The following is a 15,343-nucleotide window of genomic DNA, read 5'->3' on the forward strand; positions in this document are numbered from 1 at the left end:
GACTCAACCCAAGCCACAGTGCCTATACTAATTCTGGCCCCCACCTGGCCAAGCAACAATGGCTGCAGTGGTGGTGGCCCCAATCAGAGCTGCTGCTGCTGTAGGAGCTGTTATTGTGGGACTGTGCAAGAACCAGAGCCAGCATGTGCTTCATGCCCTGGGACATAGTGGACCTGGTGCTGAAGCTGAAACTCAGGGTAAGTGGCAAGATGCAGGGAGAGAGAGGCAAGATTTCAGAGAGAGGTGGTGGGGACAGGTCTGTGGCTTTGGCTCTGACTAAGTCCAGGTCACAGCCACAGCCAGAGACTCAGTAGCTACCTGCCCTTTGTACTCAAATCCAAGACGAGGGCTTCCCCTCCCCCCATGTTGAATGCATGTGTGGGGGGGGTCATCTTGAATTTGAGTAAGTATAGTAGATCACTTGCTCAGAGATAGAGGGCTGTCATACTGAAAATAAGGCTTAATGCATTACAAAATATCCAAGTTGGGACTCAATATGGCATCACAAAATGGGATTTCCATTTATTCAGTTTGCCTTTTCTTTTTTGGTTAGAAAATTATATGAAAAAACATTTATTTTTGTGTGTGTGTGTTCATTGGCATATTGTGTCTAAAGGTCAATTGAATGAGTCATATTGTTATCATTCCTGGAGTCTTTTTCAGTAGAATGCATTCGTTTTATTCTGAAGTGTTTTTCTGTTACCCAAAGGGCACAGACCATTAAGGCCCCAGTAACATCTTGAATATGCATTATAAATAAAACCTAGTATGTGACACATTTTATGTTATAACTTTCAATGCATCCCAGTTATGTACATGAATCTCAAATTCAAAGGACACAATGTACCTATTTATCTGTTCTGTACCATAAGGCAATTAATTAAAGTTCTGACAAATAAAGACATTTGTAGTTTTACTATAGTCCAACTAATCACACTAGCAATTAGATTGTTGCTCTCCATTGGCACCCATGTATATTGTGCAGGGGTAGAGGGAACTGAATTATCACATTCTAAACGCCTTGTGCTACTACTATGCAAACATCCTTGAAATGAAAAAATATAGATAACTATTTCCTAACTCAAACAATGCCAGAAATCTATATTAGATCTCATCTTGAGAAGAAAAGATGGGGAGAAAAAAATGATCAGAGAACAAGAATGTAGTGGTTGCTTAAGTACCAATGATTATGACTGCATTACATTTGTTATGTGCAAATAAAGTACAGTCAATATAATTGCTGGCTTAATTTGTTGGCTTAAAAGGACTAAATTTGCTAGTCAAATCAGCTAGAAGAAGCCATTTAAAACACTAAAATATGAATAATAATTGGTAACGGTTTAAGAATGTGCCGTAAAAGCCACAGACTCACTCCAAGGAAAGAATACTGTGAAAGAGTGAAAATCTAGAAGATCAATAGAAAGTTGTTTTTAAATATAGAATATTAAATGGAAAAAGGAGAAATGTTTAAAAATGAATATAAAATAAAGAAGTCAGGATTTTTCTATTGTTAGTTAGAAACTATAGAAATTTAAAAATAATGCAGGGAATGCAAACTATTAAATAAATACCTGGTAAATAATTGTATGGCTTATTTGTATCATATGATGAGGAGAAGAAATACCTTAATTTATAAAATTAACCCTCGATTGTTTTGCTTTTTAAAGGCTACTGAAACAAGACTTTTAAAATCAATAGCTCTGGTTTACTTGTGTCCAAGAGTTCTAAAATAACTTTCTGTGGGCCTCTCCACAAACTTATGCTGACTTTTAATATCTTGAAAAGATGAAGTAATTCCAATGGGCTGACTGAAAGTTAATACATGACCAGTGTTTTAAGAGGGTCAATGTGCAGACCTTAGTAACTGTAAACTTGTCTGGCTAACATGAATCTTGTGTAAAATAATGGAGTGGATGAAATAGGACTTGATTAACAAAGAGTGAAAAGAAAGGAAATATAATTAATGACAATCAATGTGGGTTTCTGTAAAGTAGATCTTAAGTAACTTTTTAATTGCATTACAAATTTTAAAAGTGAATAAAAGCTAATGGAGTTGATTTAATTTTTTTTTATAAAAATGTGATTTATAATTTCTGGTCAGGCATTTCAATTAGTCTCTCGCAACATTTTAATTAAAAATCTAAACCCAAGCAAACATGACAAACATACTTCAAACTGGGCTAACAGATCGATATAAAAATATCCTAAATAGAAAGCCATCATTCAGTAGATGTATTTTAATGGCTTTCAAGAATCTGTTTTAATTTTTTTTTAAGTGACTTAAAAATTACAGATGTCAGATTTGGGGATTAATATATATTGTTAGGGACAGATTACTGATATGAAGACATCTGGATCTCTTAACAGGCTATGTGTGAGTAAATAACCTATATATAATAAGGTCACACACTCAGTCATATCTAGACACTGTATGATAGGTAAAAGTGTCCTCAGAGTGTTGTATCCAATTCAGGTGTCCAGATTCAAAAAGGACTGAAGTATTGAAAAAGTACTGAAAAAGATTCAGGAAGTCTCACAGGAAAGTATTGGAAAACGTATTTTACCATAAAAGTCTAAAGATGTTTGATCTCTTAATTTAATGAAAGTTAAGGAGTAATATATATTAAGTTTATCACTCCCTGTCTGGGTAGCATCATTTATTGGACCAACTATACATTTGAGAGAGATTCTGGGAAAATTCGGAGGTACAAAATGCCTTTCCTCAGTTCTGGGAAAAAGATACAGCCTAAGCTAAATATTAAGATGAACATTTACTTTTGTTTAATACCTTTATGCAAGTGACCAGGGCCATTCCTAGGGGGGTGCAAATCAGGGTGATTCATACTTTGGGGGGCTCCACAGACAGTACCATACTGCTATGTGCCACTGGCTCTGCACTCCAGCCACGTGCCACCCTCCTCCTTCCCCTCACTCTCTGGCTGCTCACCACCCCCCCGGCTCCGCATGAATTGATATGCCCTGGGCCTTGCACACCCCTAGAGACAGCTCTACAAATGACATTGGTCACTTAAAGTAAGTGGTCAGTAACTTGTAGAGAAAAGAGAAGTTAACAGAGGTAGGTATAGACCAAGTAACTAAGTTAAAATAGATAGACCTTATTATGTTAAAGAATAAAATCATTCAAAAGAGGGGAAAGTCACTGTTATCTGTGGCACGCAGAGAGGTAGAGGATGCAGGCAATCTGTAATGGGCTATAAAACCATTGTCTCTGTTCAGCCTATGGTTTTTAGTGTTCTGTTAAATGATATGTTTTGTTTTCAGGCACATCTCTTGACATTTTTGTGTAGGAGCCTTGTTGCACATTATGCTGTAAGCTGAACAAATGTTAATCACCTTAGGTATTGTTCTGCTTAGTGGGGCGGTCACACCTTAAGACAAAAAGCCATCTGGACGTCCTTCATATGTACAGCTGTGACTTGACACTAGAGGCTTGGTGAGCAGGGGCAGGACTAAGAGCTAGAGGCAGGACCAGCTCGCTGCTCCCACTGGGCAGAGTGAGTGCTTCAGCCCTGAAATGCCTCGTGGCCGCCATGCCTCCCACTGCTGCTCCGACTAGCTCAGTGCTTGAGCTGAGGGGTCCAATCCTATTTTCCTCCAGAGCCCACCCCCATTCTTGGACTGCTGTCTGGTGACTCTCCATCTGAGCTTTAAAAAGAATTGGGTTTCTTGGAGCTCAGACGGCACCTGGGTAGCTGACAACCTGGGAGGGGTGGGCTCCAGAGAAAAAAAGGATTGGGCACCTCAGGGCTCAAGCAATGAGCCAGACTGGGCAGCAGACCTGCAGCGCTTGCTCTGCTGAATGTGCCTAGGGGATGAGGTGCTGTCCCCAGCCCAGTCACAGCTCAGCGCCCCCACTCACCCTGACTGACGAGATCAAACCAAATGATTACAACTGTCCCTTTTTACAATCTATGAATGTATTTAAACAGCTACGTCCTGGAGAAGAAAACAAACAAACAAAAACACAACAATATGTAAAATGTATATTAAAAAATAAAAATAAATCTTTAAAATGATTCTTCAAAACATTCCCTATTTGTATATTAAGATCAGATTATTTAACACAAAATGTTTTTGAATAATATTAGATAAGAGTACACCCAATCTATACGTCAACCTAAAATATTACCAATATCTACTTATCAACAGGGCTCGGACCACTAGCAATTCTACTGGTAAGATTAACACAAAAATATTTTGTTTTAATACTATTTAATACTAAATTCATTCAAAAGCACTCTCTTAGAAAAATATTAACAGAAGTCAGAAAATTTAAATCACAGACCAAGCAACACCTATACTCAGATATAAAAAATGACATTTAAAAACAATTCTTTTAAATGAGTGTGACCACTACTGACAAGAAACACCACAGTGGTGAACATAGCATACTAAAAAGAACTGTAAGATGCATTTAAACCTTATCTTCCCTTTCTGGCAGTTCACATCATGCTCTTGTATAATATTTAGATTTATAAAACTGTTTTCAAAGAGCTTACTGCTTTTTTTGGGGGGGGGGGGGCGGGGTGCTGTTGATTTTGTGTTTTTGCTGTTGTTGTTTCCAGCACCATAATGTTTTCAATAGGGAGGGAAGGACACACATAACCTCACCTGGAAGCTTGAGTTTTCAAGTTATAGCAAATATAAAAATCATACAGATGTAGGGCTGGAAGGGATTCTTATAATAGTCCAATCCCTGACTGAGGCATGATCATCCCTATCAAAACCACCCCAGACAAATCCATTGTTTAACCTCTTAGTACAACTACACAGTTAACCCTGACACAACCACAAGGCAGAATACCTTATCCTGCCACACAAAGCAGGAAGACCACAGCAGTCAATGTCTTGCTGCTGTAAAGGTTGTTATATGCTCAAGAGATCCCAGGAACACAGCCACAATCCCTGCTACAGAGGAAAGCAAAAAAACCCAAACCAAACCAAACCCACTCCATACCAATCTGACCATGGGGTAAAATTCTTTTGTGACCCCAAATTAGACAATCAGTCTGACCCTGAGTAGAGCAAGACTTTCTAAGTAGGAATATCCAGGTTTAAGTTCCAGCAGAGACATTGGAACATCCCAGTTGCAACTCCAGTCTTGGCTCCAGCCAACACCCAATGTCTCTGAGAGAAGATTAAAAAACACCTTGACAGGTAGCAGTATTGGGTTGGGGGTGTGAGGGTTGGGAGGAAACTCCCTCCAATGAGGTAACTAAAACGCATAAGCATGGGAAATATCCATAGTTGAGCATAGGCTTTCAAGAGACCAAACATTAAATTTTCACATTGTAATTCTCTCAGTTCCTGTTAGCAACAGAACTCTGTTTTAAGGACTGATAAGAATTCTAGAAAATGTAAGAGAAAAATTAACTTGTAGTAGGTTTACACGGCTTACTCCACAAACTTATGAAATTAGGGAGAAATGCATCCTTAAGTAAGCACTTTATAACCAGCCTGTAGAACTCTATAGCAAAGGAAATATAGGCTGATGACTAAGTGAGGTCTTCAAAGACAGAGAGGATCCTTATTTTCTTCTAGTTTACTGAAAAGGTAGGGTGAAATTTGAAAATATTTCCTTGCCAGTTATTTTAGAAAACAATGTTTTATGAAAAAAAACACATATTTTCTATACTTACATACAAGAATGTGGTAAACTGAATAAATCCTCTGTGCAAATGTTTCATAACATATACATGCATATACATTCAGATTCAAATACAAAAGCATAGGCACCATCTTATGTAGAAGAGTAGTGACTGAAGTGTAAATCCTATTTGACAGGAGTCAGATCATTTGTGTGAAGTAAGTTGGCAGTCTCATTTCCGGTGATCAACATATAAAAATCCCATTCATCTTAAAGAACTCACAGTAACTTTCCTGACTGTGTGAGATAAATATGAGGTTACTCTTTAACAATTAGTAATATTATAACTGGATGATTCTGTACCATATATAAGGTGGCTCTTTTGCCAAGGGATTTGTCTGAACAACAGAACGTATCTTAAGAAAAGAAAGTTGAATCCTAACAATCACCTGTTTCCTTGATATATATTTAAGCTAGAACACAAAACCAGTAATTTCATGACTCCAACCTGTTGAGAGTGGAGAAACAATTCTGAACAGAGGCTAAAGAGAACAGTTGACCCAAAGACACACAGGAGGACCCAGGCTTGGTTGGGAGACTAAGCTGCTTTTGTTCCTGTAACTTAAAGGATAATCTTAACTCACTTGTAGTGAAATGAATGATTAGACCAGACTGAAAAGTATCTGTGTGTGCATACATATGTAGGATATTTAAAATGCTTAGTTCCAAGTAAAGAACAAAGATATTTTGTCTTAAGTAGGCTGTTAACCAATATCATAAGTCACAGGTTTCTAAAATGCAACTGGTCCTGCCAGTCCAAAAAGGGACTAGACCTATTACCTAGACAAAGTGTGCCAAAATGCTTCAACACATTCATTGCTGAATTAAATTTGTGCTGTAATCCTACTGTTGATGAGGTAACTCCTGGGCTCTTTCTGTATGAATGTATACACCTGAACTGTAAGTCATTGTTTCAATTCTTTCTTGAAACAGTTCACTTAGCCACGTCATTTGGAAGAGTATCTTTAAGGTTAAATGCATTTCTTTCAACACGGTCTCCTATAAACTAGAATCTCATGTCCAACCAACAATCCTTTCTAATTGTCATGGATTTTCAAAGTTACATGTGGATGCTAGTTATATCTGCAATGCATATATGTATTCCCCATACTATATTACAGCTTCACCTTCTCCCCTAAGCTATTTTAAAACTAGATATATGCAAAATGCAAAAGAACATATTTCAAAATCTCTTCATGCACCAGGTTTATTATATGCCAAAAATAATATCAAATAATAATCACGCCTGCAAATTTTATTATGGATATTACTACCCCCCAGATAACTGTTTAAAACATTGTTTTAAAAATGAGTGTTTCAAGGTAGTCATTTAATTTATTAGTAAACATATGTCTGTTATTAACATTATTTGGAATTAGACCCTAAAATATTTTAATTAATAATTTTTTTTTAGAAGTTCAGTTTGTGTTTTAGGAAATTGATGTCTGAGCAACTTGCACATTCTTTTTTGTTCTAAGAAGCAACCATGTAATTTTGTATCAGACAGCAAACTCCATTCTGAATGTTGGATCTTTGCTGCCTTTTACCTTTATACTGAGCTGAAATCCACAAAACATAAAATATATATATTTGAAACTCACAGAGGGGACACAATGGAGGCCTGTTAAACTGATGATAGCCCATTTAACTGAAACACACTTGACAAAGAGCTCACTACTTCTCCCAGGAAATAGCTTTTCAATTCAACTTCGGGTAAGACAGGTTAAATAGTAGAGTTCACGTGGCAGAAGACTTTGATTACCTGATGAGGGCTGCTGATCAGAGGGTCATTGACAAAGGGATCGAAGGTCTGCACTCCTCACCATCTGTTTGAAATAAAGTAGAGATCAGAGAAATCCCATGTTCCAGAAGAGAAACCACATGAGAATGGTACAAGGAAGGAACACTGGGCATGCTTTTACACCAGAGGCATCCTTTTCAACTTTGAGACTAGCCAAGACTAATGGAAAATGGATACAGAAAAGAAAGATACACTCCTTGGTTCAGAGGAGAAAGAAGAAAGAAGAATCCTGAACTACTTTGAGGGTTTTCTTGGAGGCATAACGTTCAAGAATAGTGACTAAATTAAGTATAAAAAGTATGTGGCATGTATATTTAGATTTATTTGCCTTGTAATGTCTAATAAAAGTGTGTTTGAATAAAAAGTGGTTTTGCATCTTTATGAAGTCTGTGGGTACGTCTACACTCATGGTTAGGGTGACTTCTACTAGCCATAGTCCTATGACCTATGCTCATCCCTCACCCTCAAATCAATTTATCTTATAGCCTGTGACAAAGAAGAATTTTGCCTGCATCTGGCAGACCTTTTGAGAGTCAGCTTGTAGACTGAATTTATCTCCATGTAGACAGCAAACAGAGAACCTGGCATAAAAAGTCCCAGAAACCAGAAGGGAATTGCAGAACTGTGGGAATCCTTGTGTTAGAGTGCTTAGATTTGTATGTCTGGGTGCATTCCCGAGATTATGCAAAAAAAGGGGCAGTTTAATATGCTAGCAGTGTCATACATAACTGAAAGGATTCACAAAAATGTATGCTCTTTTTAGAAGTCTTATTTAGCTAATCTTTAAACGTGCATATGCATCTTGATTTCTGACTGACTTCAGACTAACACAGCTAACTACCCCTCTCATAACTGAAAATTCAGCAGAGCATCCAGGGTTGCACTGGCCTGTTGTCAAGAGTTAGGCTAATAGGTTTATACTATACATAGTTGCTGGACATTGGCTTTAGTACAATCTTGGGTGCAATGTAGAGATAAAGTGGCTATTTGTTTCCATTATCCCATGTCGCAGAAAAGCCAAACTGTAAATTCAGAGTACCTACAAGGTTGCAGGTCTGGAAAAGGGTGCATTTAACTTACCAGAATCAAGAGATCAGCCATATTCATTGTATAGCCTAAAAAAACCTGGACCATGGGGTCCCATTTCCATGAAAGGGTAAGTGACTGTGTCCCCAAGTGACATGCCAGAATAGTCAAGTAGAGCAGAAATTACTATTGCAAGCTAATCAGACCAAAGGAAGCTTAAGAACCCTTAAACCAGCATGGTAGGACATAAATACAGCAGACAGGAGAGCGGTTAGCTGGGAGATCTCTATCATTGCTGTGTGACTATAATTTCTATATTTCACTTAGCTCATTGTTTTTCCTTATTGCTATCATTTTTCAGTAAACCTAAAGCTGAAAAGTAAAAATCTACAAATTGTACACAAAGTATAATACATGTGGATATTTACAGTATGAATTTGCTATATATGTGGAAATCACTTATTTTTTTCAGTTTATTGGGGATTTGAGTGATTACTACTATATTTTCTCACATACAACACACCCCTGAATATAATTCACACCTTGTTTTTGAATGGCAGACTGAAGAAAAAAAAGATTGTTTCAGTTATGACTGCATAGATTATAATCTTTATATCACTCACCCTCCCTGAAACCCTAGTTACTGCTGAATATTGGCCTTCATGGGTGGATCTATGATTTTTCAAAAAGCTAGAGTTTACAAGTTTGCAAAATAGGAGGACATAGACTAAGAGCTGCTAGCAGACAACAATATTGCTCTAAGAAAGGTTAGCTCAATTAGGGAAACATCAAGAACATTTAAAAAGAGAAATGATTATTAACACCTCTGGAGTAAAGAACAACGAGCCAATAAGACAACTGTCCCTCTGAGCTGCCTGAATACTAATACAACAGCTGCTGCACTATAGAGCAGGAATTAAAGCAGGGTGCCCCTATTCTAGCCAGAACAAGCTTTCCTGCTTCATGCATATACTCAAATTGGTGGGGGGTGGGGGGCTGATCTGGGTGGAAAATGTAAAACGTGCATGGTGAATGCAAGAAAATATGGTATTCTAAGTCAGTGTTAATTATTAAACATTTTACAAGAGGGGCAGGGAGAATGACAATAAACAAAAAAAATCTATAACAGATTTTTTTGTTTTGTTTTTAAACCACCCAGCTGCAAAATTTAAAGTAAATCATACTGACAGTTAAATTGCATGAAATCAGTGTCTGGAGTATCAGCCTGTCTGACTTTCTCTTGGAGAAAGCATTTTTTCCTCATTTCTTCTACTTCATTAATGAATCTGTGTAACCATAAGAAAATCAAAATTATGTAAGAGCCAATTTCATCATACAACATTGATATGTCTGCACAAGGACCTTATTGGTAAGATCAAGTATGTTTTGCTTCTTAGCACAACATAGTAATGACTTAGTATTGCTTAGGTTTAGAATAACTGTATCTTATTTTCCATGATGGGGGGGAAACTAGAAATTATGCTTGGAATGCCAAGATCAGAAACCACTGAATTTTTATCCTGGATTAAAAAGGGGCTACACATCTTTGGTGTTGGTCTAGCAGAGTACTAACGGCCTTATTACACATTAATTTTAGGTGGCTCCTCGAGCTCTAAATCCCTAGACTGCCCAGACCTGGAACCAGTTTTAAGCACATTTTATGTGGCTTAAAATTATGCCATTCCAGGGTAGGTTTATCTCTGATTCTTTTTACCTAGCTATTGTTCCATTAATGTGTGGCCACTCCTCACAGATTAGTCACCCAAATTGCAGTCCTCCAGCCTCCCGGGATTCAGTGTTCCCTTCCCCACCCCTGTTTTCTGTGTGTATAAACTTTCTACCCCCTGTACTCTACTGCCTAGGGGGGTTCATGCACCAAGCAAACTCCCTCCTCTGCTCCCAGGGGTATGACCTTTCCCATCTTAGAGTGCAACCCTGTGCAAACAGCTTGCAGAGCCAGTTAGCCAGGTCACACAACCAGGTCTGGAAATGGGGTCTAGGAAAGACAGGGGGTGGGAGCAAGATAAGGAGCAAGACTGGGTCTCTATGAGCTGCGGCACATGCAGTAGTTCTCTCAAAAGTAACTTCTCTCATTGCTTCTATCTTTCAGCCACCCTGAGAAGCATAACCAGCAGCCCCAATACACCAATCCCAATTTATTAAAACATGATACCGTCTTGAATTTACCTCTTTATTTATTTTATTTCTTTTTATTTCATCCTTCGGTGGCCGACTTCCTTTATTTCACCACCCATCTCCCATCCCTGTTTCTTTTCCACATCCCATTTCATTACCCCCATGCCATTAACCTTCCATCCCTTCAAACCCATCTCTCACACCCCACTCACCCCACCTAGGACACAGATAGAAGCCTGGCCTTCCTCACCAGCCTAGTGGCAACTCATAGCTGTTACCTGTTAGTAATGTGCTCTGGGGAACCCTGGTACAGTACTCAGCCTGTCTGACTCACGAAGGGCTCTCTTCCCCCCCCCCCCGCCTCCCTTTCTGCCTGAACCAGAACTGATTAGAAGAAGGACTTACAAAAGGCAATGAAGATAGAGTGAGAGACTCACCTAAACCCCTCCAGATACGGGTGGCAGGATTAAGGCAACTTCCCTAGTCTCATTTGCTTCAGAGATGAGACAGGTTGGCAATTGTTCTAGTCCCATTTGCATCAGAGAAGGGAAAGGGAGGCATTTCCATTACCATCAGAATGGAAAACAGAGATTCCAAAGCAAGGACCACATGGAACTCTGGGACCAGAAAAGCAGGGGAGCATTGCATGATGGGAGATCCCACATCCAAATGCTAATAACCCACATCTGCACACACCGAGCTCAGGATTTATCAGCTCAGTTCTAGTGATGACTCCTTTATTGTTACCTAAAACAATGAATTTGCCTGTTTGCACTGTGAGATCCCTCAGGGTAATGCTGCCCATAGCCAGGGACAATCAGCTGCTATTGTCCACCATAACCAAACAACCCTGGTATACTCCCTTCAGCCATTATTTACCCAGAAACAAACATAGTGCTGTCACTTGAACCATTCTTTTTTCCCTACAAATCCCCTACCCAAGCTCAAGCTTCTGTCCTGGTGCTTGGACCCAAAAGCTGCACTGGTTCCACTGGGATTTGACCTTCTCTTTTTCTGCTTGGAATACCTTCACTGATCGTACTGGGGGGCTCTGCCCGTCTCAAGCACACTGAACCATAAGCTGAGAAGCAAACACTTGGGAATCTCGACTGGTTCAAGCTTTGCTGAGTGGTGAGTCTCTCTCTCTCTCTGTGCCCACTTTCTGAACCTCAGGCCTGGTTTAATCCCTCTCTCTCTTACTCCAAGCACAGTTTTCTACACCCGACTTTTGCTTATCAGCCAGACTGGAGCTAGATTTCCCAAAATAACCAATTGAAACTGTGTAATATTGTAACTTTTTTGTTTGTTTTACCTTGTATGGCTATTACTACTAGTGTCATTATAGGTTTTGCATGCTTGGCAATAAAATAACTTTTATTGTCAAGTTGGTTGCCATACTCTTTCTGAACACCATTTACTCTCCTCAACTTCCCCATTTGCTCTGCAGCAACATTTCTTTTACCTAAGCCAAAGATCCCTATAAAGCCCCCAAATCCTGTAGAGTCTGTTTATCAAGGGAGTTACTATGAGGACAGTTGTGACAAGAGATTGGGAAGTGCAAAGTCCGAGGCATATGAGAGTGTCAGCCTATAAATGCTGAGTAACTCTGCCTGCTCAGACTTGCTCTGTTAACTAGTGTGCATGTATCTGACTTCATTTTAATGTTGCCCTGCTGAACTAAGTTCTGTGCCGAGTCTAGCATATGACGGTGCCAACTTGCAAATGCTGATTGACCCGGCCAGCTCAGACACGTTCTGTTCCTGCGCCGAGTCTGTGGCATATGAGGGTGTTAGCCTGGATCTGCTGAGTAACCCTGTCCGCTCAGATGTGCCCTGTTAATCTCTGTGCGAATGTGTGAGTGTTTGATTGATTCAGTGGCTGTTGGAACCCAGTCCCATTGAAACTAAACCCTGCAAGGTAGCTCCATTGGGGATGAAGACTTGCAGAAGGGAGAGATAAGCTCCGTATAGAAACACAAGTGACACAAGCAGTACATTGATAGACTTACTGAGATCCCAGAAACGTAACTGTAATAAATGAGCAGACGGGCAAATCTGGTAACAGCTCAGTCTAGTTCCTGCTTATCAACCCTCTACTGACAAGTCACAACTGTGCAGATTTGGGACAGTCATAAAAAGTCTTTAACCTTTAGGTGTGACTGCTTCAAATTTGAGCTAGCACTAATACTAATCATCATTTGCTCAGTCCAGAGGACAACACATACCTATGCCCTAAGTCACATTTAGTTAAAGTATGTGCTTAAGTGTTCTGCTGGATTTGGATCTATATTCTCAAAGCCATATGAAATTCCTTTACTCTAAGTAACTTTATAACATGTACCTAGACATAAACAGTTCTGTATTAAAAGAAGGGCTAATGATTATGTACCATATGTACTGCACTGGCACAACTCAGTGTTGTTCAGTTTGATCCTGTCATTTAGCTACAATTACGAAAATTAGGAAAGAATAACTTTTTTTTTTAGTTCTATGAATAACAGGGTTGACAAGGTATAGCAAGTCAGACCTATTGGTTCACAGTAGGACCAGACTCAGAGGTTTACCAGAATGCAAGTATCCAAGGTCAAAGTCAAGTATTAGTCCAGTTTCCTAGGGACACCTGGAAACTGGAATGAGGATCAAGATAAAATTGTGGTCAGAGCAAGCACTTGATCAAGGGCAGGAGGTCCAAAGCAAGAAGAAGAGTAATTAGGGTCAAGCAGGATGTTCAAAGGCGGTGACACCCAACAATGCTGTGGCTGGGATTAGGCTCTGAGGAAAGCGGGGAGGGTTTATAGCCCTTCAATCAGGGCCTTGTGGTTCCTATTGGTCCATTCAGGTCAGTTCGTTCCCCAGTGTCAACTTTATGGTAGTTGAAAAAAGTTAGTACTCAGCCACCTATCTTCAAACTAAAAAGAAACAGGGATATTACCTCAAGAGGCTTAAATAAATGGAAAAAAATAGTTGTAGATGTTAGGGTGGGATCTTGGGGAACATTGAATTTGCAGCTGAATACAAGGCTATAACCTGTGGCCTAGCAAAGCTGCTAACCACAAGACAGAATGATATATTAAAAGTAACATTGCAAGATGCTTAGGCAAGCATTTTCCTAACAACATAGTACTGTTGTAAGCTATATAGCTCATTGTATAAGGAGAACAGGATGCAGACCGCTGGCTATCATTAGAGATAAAGCAGAAGCAAGACCTTGGAGACGGTGAAGAAATGAGCAAGAAACTGCAAATGACTGAAAGAAGCCTGGATCATAGTTTTAGGCATGTGCTCATAGCAAAAAGACATGTAAAAAAGTGAAATGGTAACTCTATGCTAATGAAGCAAACAGTAAACAGAGACAGAGCTTAAGATAGGAGGGAATATGGGTGGAACAAAGGAGGGACAAAGGTGGAGTAAATGTTAATGAGCATAAACCAAGGTGCAAGAACTAATGTTCATGACAGCTCCCTGGTTTGTTGGAGCCGGCCTGAAGCTGTCTCCATTTTGAATAGAGCTGTTGATGAGTAATGCATGATGACATTGATCTATTATCTCCCTAGTTGCTGGGCATCACATGGAGTTGGGGTCTAACAGTAGAAATCTTTGATCTTATTCCATTACAAATGCAGGGAAAACTACCTATAAATTTTCATGAACTTCATTCCTGTGTTTGACATGCCTGGTTAAACATCAGTCTTCTCAAATACTAGCCAGAGTGACATATAGTAAGCACTGATGCAAAACTGACTAATGGAACAAAGAATTGGTAATCCCTGTATCCTATCTAGATGCTGCAAGACAAAAATTGGATTTGGAAAGTACCTCAGAACCTAACACAATGATGACTATATTTGAGAGAAACTTAGGGACAGGTTACTTAACCAATAGACCTGGGAAAACACTCACCTAGTACTTTAATATTCTATAAGACTTGGGATTTCATCTATAGTAAATATTTTTATCTTTATTATATAGATGGGGAAATTTAAATAGAAAGAACAGATTTAAGTACTTAAGAACATGATTAGCCTAAAGTACAGATACTCCAATTAACTTAGGTATGTTTACAGAATACAATGTATTGTATAGCTACCCAAGGTAGCTGTACACAAGCTAATTTGAGCAGTGGAAACAGTCCAGTTGCATAGACAGTAACCCAGGACATTTTACTATGTTTCTCATCATGGAAAAAGTAGCCTGAGACAAGCTTTGTACTGCTACAGCTGATTCTAGGACCCAGTAAAATAAATAGCTATTTTATGCTGTATCGTAGTGGTGCTCAACCTGCAGCCCATAGGGCCGTGTCATCTGTCCCATGGAGCTCCCCCCAAGTTCAATTATATACTGAAGAAACTGTGGGCACTTATACACATGATGGACGTCTGCTCTGATCTGTGCTAATTAGCTCAGGTCATAGCAGACTTGATTAATCAAGTCTGCTGTGAATCTGCTGGAGCATGAAAATTAATGTGCTCCAGCAGCTTCCGTGCCACATGTATTCAGTGTTCCCACATTTCAAAATGATAGTGGGGACACTTTAACTAAGTTCAAACAAGCGTTAGTTAAAGCACCCCTGCCACCATTTTGAAGCATGGAATGCTGAATACACACGAAGCTGCAGGCTCTTTTATAAGAGCAGCTGTCAGAGCCACTCTAATTAAAGCACCATCCCCTACCAGAGCACATTTAGAATCTGGTCTTTGTCACTTTATACCTCGA

At 39.2% G+C, this 15,343-nt stretch overlaps 1 protein-coding gene across 2 annotated transcripts in view; it reads right to left on the minus strand.

The window, feature by feature from the left end:
- MGAT4C (MGAT4 family member C) overlaps positions 1-15,343 on the minus strand; it is a 698,999-nt gene that overhangs the window by 563,112 nt on the left and 120,544 nt on the right. For both annotated transcript variants that reach the window (XM_090042642.1, XM_090042645.1), the window contains exon 2: positions 7,431-7,494. The gene's annotated coding sequence lies outside the window, so the exon portion shown is untranslated. The remainder of the gene's footprint in view (positions 1-7,430; positions 7,495-15,343) is intronic.

The sequence above is a fragment of the Crocodylus siamensis genome, chromosome 4, assembly GCF_052110815.1.
Source record: "Crocodylus siamensis isolate JL-2025a chromosome 4, ASM5211081v1, whole genome shotgun sequence".
Classification (NCBI taxonomy): domain Eukaryota; kingdom Metazoa; phylum Chordata; order Crocodylia; family Crocodylidae; genus Crocodylus; species Crocodylus siamensis.